Raw genomic sequence first — 6,000 nt, forward strand, 5'->3', positions numbered from 1 at the left:
CTTTCTTTCTTTCTTTCTTTCTTTCTTTCTTTCTTTCTTTCTTTCTTTCTTTCTTTCTTTCTTTCTTTCTTTCTTTCTTTCTTTCTTTTTTTCTTTCCTTCCTTCCTTCTTTCTTTCTTCTCTTCTGTCTTCTTTTTCTTCCTCGCTCTGTCACCCACGGTGGAGTGCAGTACCGTGATCTCGGCTCACTGGAAGCTCCTCGTAGCACATTCACGCCATTCTCCTGCCTCACCCTCCCGAGCAGCAGGGACTACAGGCACCCACCCCCATGCCGGTGTCATGTTATGCAGTTTTCATAGAGACTTGGTTTCACCGTGTTAGTCAGGCTGGTCTGGATCTCCTGACCTCGTGATCCACCCGCCTCTGCCTCCCAAAGTGCTGGGATTACAAGCGTGATCCACTGCGCCTGGCCTGCTGTAGGCTTTTGGGGCTTCACCCCTCCCTCCTTTCCCCCTACTGTCAACATGCTTCCCAACCTCCCCTGACTCTACACCCCTTTTATCACCCACCTATGCACACGCCACAGCCTCAGTTGGGGACCTCCTCCTGGGGCTCTGCAAGCAAAGTGCCACCGGTCAGCAGCATACCACTGCTTCCACCTCGCTGCCACCCCATCAGGAGTCCGGCTGCAGCCCGGGAGGGCAGGGGGCCGGATCCCAAGGGCACAGACGCGTGTTGCCTGCTGTTCGCGGTGCCTTCCCGCTCCCGGAACGCCCAAGTGATTCAATCCACTCGTCGGGTGAAACCTCAACCTTCCAAACTGGGGGAAGGGGCGGGCAGGGGCAGCAGGTGCCACACACACCAGCCAAGACCTCTGCTCCACAACGCAGGGACTGCTTTATCCAGGGGAAGGACATTGGTTCCCCAGCCACTAGGAAAACAGTCCCCCTGCACCCGGATTCCCATTGCTGCCAACTTCGGGTAAACTAAAGTCCTGAGGACACGCCGCCAGAGACCCAGGCCTCAGGCCTCCTGGTCACACCCGGTGCCATGGCTCCTGCCAAACAGGTGGGGGCACTTTGCAAATCGAGGGGCCCACTGCACTGCACCAAGAGCACAGGGAGGTGCCAATAAAGGCAGTAGCCTACGAAATCTACCTCCAAAGGAAGCAATTAATCCAAGACAAAACCGGTCTCAGTGCTCCGTTACTCCTCTTGCATAGGCATCCTGGAAACCCTGTTCTGGTCCAGCCCAAGTCTCCTTCACCCTATCCCGGCCTGCTCAAAACGTCCCTGGCTAATGGAGAATGATGCTCCCTGTCCAAGACTCTATTGCTTTTGCTCTCTTCCTTCCTCCCCCTCTCTCTTCTGTGTTTGCCCCTCCACCTCGTCCTACTTCTGTCACCTTCCCCCTGTCTCTCTGCCTCTCTTTCCCTGTCCCTCCCTCTTCCTCTGCCTCTCTGTCTGTCTCTTTCCCTCTCCCCCTCCCCTGTCTCTCTCGATCGTTGTCTCTCTCCCTCCCTCGGTTTCAATCTCTCCATCCATCGCTTCCCTGCTCTCCCTCAAGACGTTTGTGTATGCGTGCACGCGTGTGTGTGTGTTTGTGTATGTCTGTGTGTGTGCACATGTGCGTATGTGGGTTACTGCATGCCAGCGCCCATGCGTGTCTGTGTGTGGGGCTGTGGATTTGCTCCTGATGGTGATGGGGTGTGTCTGGGTTTCTCTCAGTCCCTCTCACCAGGGATCAGGCTGCCGGCTCTAGTGCCAGCCCGGAGTCAAGCAGGGCCATCCCCCAACCCCCAACCACCCACGCCCTCTTGCCCACAGGCCAGTTCTTGTTGGGGAAGAGCGACCATGGTGGTGGTTGTGAGAAAGAGGCCATGCTCTGCTGGTCCAAGTGTTTGCCCTTGGCCAGCCCTGAGGGCTTTGGCTAGGTGGGGCAAGATGGGGTCTCACAGGAGCTCCTGAGTGACCACAGATCCAAAAGAATAACTAAGTGACAAGGCAGAGGATCAGACGGGGTCCCAGGATTGTGGGCCCTGGGCCCTGACGCCTCGGAGCACTCCCTGTTCCGAGTGGGCCCAACGTGGTGGAAGGTCGGGAGCTCTGGAGCCGGGAGAAGGCCACAGGCAAGTGTCTCGGGAGTCCTGATCTAGCATCTATGGCCATAACACCCTAAACGCGCCCGATCTAGTCTGATCTTGGAAGCTAAGCAGGGTCGGGCCTGGTTAGTACTTGGATGGGAGACCACCTGGGAATACCGGGTGCTGTAGGATTTTTTGCTTTCTTTCTTTTGTACTTTCCTTTCTTCACTTCTCTCTCTGTCTCTCTCTCTCACTCTTTCTTTCTTTCTTTCTTTTCTTTCTTTCCCTCTTTCTTTATTTCTTTCTTTCCTTCTTTCTTCTTTCTTTCCTTCTTTCTTTCTTTCCTTCTTTCTTCTTTCTTTCCTCTTTTCTTTCTTTTTTTCCTTCTTTCTCTCTCTCTTTCTTCTTTCTTTCCTTTTTTCTTTTCTTTCTTTCTTTCCCTTTCTTCCTTCCTTTCTTTCTCTTTCTTTCTTTCTTTCTTTCTTTCTTTCTTTCTTTCTTTCTTTCTTTCTTTCTTTCTTTCTTTCTTTCTTTCTTTCTTTCTTTCTTTCTCTCTTTCCTTTTCTTTCTTTGATGGAGTCTTGCTCTGTCATGCAGGCTGGAGTGCAGTGGTGCGATCTCGGCTCAATGCAAGCTCTGCAACCTGGTTTCACACCATTCTCCTGCCTCATTCTCCAGAGCAGGTGGGACTACAGGCGCCCGACACCATACCCGGCACCACGCCTGGCTCATGTTTTGTAGTTTTAGAAGAGATGGGGTTTGACCGTGTTAGCCAGGCTGGTCTGGATCTCCTGACCTCGTCATCCACCTGTGTTAGCATCCCAAAGTGCTGGGATTACAGGCGTGACCCACCCCGCAGGTCCTGCTGTAGTCTTCTGTGGCTTCCCCCCTCCCTCCCTTCCCCCTGCTGTTGCCATGCTTCCCAACCTCCCCTGACTCTGCTCCCCCTTTATCGCCCGCCTACACCCCCGCTGCAGCCGCAGCCGGGGACCTCCTTCTGGGGGTCTGCCACCAAACCACCAGTGGGCAGCAGCGTCCCACCGCTTCCGCCTTGCAACCACCCCGCCAGGAGCCCGACTGCAGCCCGGGAGTGCAAGGGCCTGACCCCAAAGCTCAGGCGCGGGTTCCCTGCCTTTCGCAGTGCCTTCCTGCTCCCAGAACGCCCAGGCGATTCAAACTGCTCATCCGGCGCTGCCACAACCTTCCAAACCAGGGGAAGTGGCGAGTTGAGGCAGTGGGTGCTACACATGCCAGCCAAGACCTCCGCTACAGAAGGCAGGGGCTGCTTTATCCAGGGGAAGGACATTGCTTCGCCACCTACAAGGAAAAGTGACCCTGTGCATCCGGATTTCCATCGCCACCAACTTCGTGTAAACTCCATTCCCAAGGACATGTCAGAAACACAGGCCTTGGGCCCCGTGGTCATACCTAGTGTCACGGCTGTCTCCAAATGGGCGGGCACCCTCGGCAAATGTCAGGGCCCACTGCACCACACCAAAAGCACAGGGAGGTGCCAACAAAGGGAGGGTCCTAAGAAACCCACCTCCAAAGCAAGCAATTAATCCAAGACAAAACCTGTCTCAGCGCTCCATTGCTCCTCTTGCATGGACGACCTGGTCACCCTGTTCTGGCCCAGCCCATGCCCCCTCCACCCTAACCTGGCCTGCTCAAAAGGGCTCTGACTACCGGAGCAGGGAGCTGCCTCTCCAAAGCTCTATCGCTCTCACTCTCTAGCTCCCTCCCTCTTTCTCTTCTGGGTTTGACACTGCACCTCATGCTACTTCTGTCGACTTCCCTCTGTCTATCTGTCTCTCTCTCTCTCTCTCTGTCCCTCTCTCTTTCTCTGCCTCTGTGTCTGTCTCCCTCTCCCTCTCCCCTGTCTCTCTGGATTGCTGTCTCTCTCCCTCCCTCGTTTTCAATCTCTCCTTCCATCTCTTAATTGCTTTCCTTCAAGTCGTTTGTGTGTGCGTGCATATGTGTGTGTGTGCGTGCACATTTGTGCACGGGAGTGGGCAGGCGCATGTGTGTGTTACTCCGTGCAAGAGCCCGGGTGTGTCTGTGTGTGGTGCTGTGGATTTTCTCCTGGTGGTGGTGGGGTGTGTCTGGGTGTCTCTCAGCCCCTCTCGCCGGGGATCAGGCTGCCGGCTCCAGTGTCAGCCTGGGGCAAAGCAGGGTCATACTCCAACTCCCAATCCCCCACACCCTCTTGCCCACCAGCCGGGTCTTGGTCAGGACAAGTGACTGTGGTGGGAGCGTTGTGACAAAAGTCCACCTGTGGCTGGGAGTGCTGTTTGCCCTTGGACAACCCTGATGGCTCTGGGTGGCTGCGGCAAGAGGGTGCCACGGAGGTGCTCCTGTGTGGCCAGAGATCCAAAAGAATACGTCCGTGACAGGGCAGAAGACCAGACAGTGTTCCAGAAGCGTGGGCCCTGGGCCCTGATGCCTTGGAGCACTCCCTATTCTGAGTGGTCTCGACGTGTTGGAAGCTCGGGAGATCAGGGGCAAGGGGAAGGCTGCGAGCGAGGGTCTCAGGGGGTCCTGATCAGAGCCCAGTGTCCCTGGGCTGTCGGTGGCAGCTGGAAGCTGGCAGACATGGCTGGCCCGGGCTCTTGGGGCAGCCAAGGGCCTTTGCTAGGGTCTACGACCATACCACCCTGAACGCACCAGATCCTGTCTGTTCTCTGGAAGCTAAGCAGGGTCGGGTCTGGTTAGTAGTTGAATGGGAGACTCCTGGGAATACCGGGTGCTACAGGCGTTTTTGCTTTCATTCTTTCTTGTCTTTCTTTCTTTTCTACCTTCCGTTCTTCCCTTCTCTCTCTCCTCTTCCTTCCTTCCTTTCTTTCTTTCTTTCTTTCTTTCTTTCTTTCTTTCTTTCTTTCTTTCTTTCTTTCTTTCTTTCTTTCTTTCTTTCTTTCTTTCTTTCTTTTTCTTTCTTTCTCTTTCTTTCTCTATTTCTTTCTTTCTTTCTTCTTTCTTTCCTTCTTTCTTTTCTTTCTTTCTGTCTTTCTTTTTCTTCCAGATGGAGTCTCGCTCTGTCACCCAGGCTGGAGTGCAGTGGCAAGATCTTGGCTCACAAAACGCTCGGCCTCCCGGGTTCACACCATTCTCCTGCCTCAGCCTCCTGAGTACCTGGGAATACAGGTACCCACCACCACGCATGGCTCATGTTTTGTTGTTTTAGTAGAGACTGGGTTTCACTGTATTAGCCAGGCTGGTGTAGATCTCCTGAACTCGTGATCCTCCCGCCTCGGCCTCCCGAAGTGCTGGGATTACAGGCATGAACCACCGTGCCCGGCCTGCTGTAGGCTTTTGTGGCTTCCCACCTCCCTCCCTTCCCCCTACTGTCGCCATGCTTCCCAACTTCCCCTGACTCTACTCCCCCTTCATTCCCTGCCTAGACACTCGCTGCAGCCTGGGACTTCCTCCTGGGGGTTCGCCACCAAAGCACCACCGGGCTGCAGGCCTCACCTCTTCCGCCTCACTGCCACTCCACCAGGAGCCCAGCTCCAGCCCAGGAGGGCAGCGGGCCAGACCCCAAAGTTGCAGGCACGGGTTCCGTTCTCACTCTCCTTTCTTTCTTTATTTTTTTCTTCTTTCTTTCTTTCTTTCTTTCTTTCTTTCTTTCTTTCTTTCTTTCTTTCTTTCTTTCTTTCTTTCCTTCTTCCTTCCTTCCTTCCTTCCTTCCTTCCTTTCTTTCTCTCTCTCTTTCTCTCTCTCTCTTTCCTTCCTTCCTTCCTTCTTTCTTATTCCTTCCTTCCTTCTTTCTTTCTTTCTTTCTTTCTTTCTTTCTTTCTTTCTTTCTTTCTTTCTTTCTTTCTTTCTTTCTTCCTTCCTTCCTTTCTTTCTTTCTTTCTCTTCTAGCCAGTGTCTAGCTCTGTCACCCAGGCTGGAGTGCACTGGCGTGATCTCGGCTCACTGCAAACTCCGAATCCTGGGTTCACGCCATTCTCCTGCCTCAGTCTCCTGAGCACCTGGGA

At 53.9% G+C, this 6,000-nt stretch overlaps 2 pseudogenes; both read left to right on the forward strand.

Moving 5' to 3' along the window:
* The first annotated feature begins 2,096 nt into the window (after positions 1-2,096).
* On the forward strand, positions 2,097-2,215 carry LOC123570606 (5S ribosomal RNA; annotated as a pseudogene).
* A 2,444-nt stretch (positions 2,216-4,659) lies between these two features.
* On the forward strand, positions 4,660-4,778 carry LOC123570594 (5S ribosomal RNA; annotated as a pseudogene).
* Positions 4,779-6,000: the final 1,222 nt, after the last annotated feature.

This window comes from Macaca fascicularis, chromosome 1 (assembly GCF_037993035.2).
Source record: "Macaca fascicularis isolate 582-1 chromosome 1, T2T-MFA8v1.1".
Lineage (NCBI taxonomy): Eukaryota > Metazoa > Chordata > Mammalia > Primates > Cercopithecidae > Macaca > Macaca fascicularis.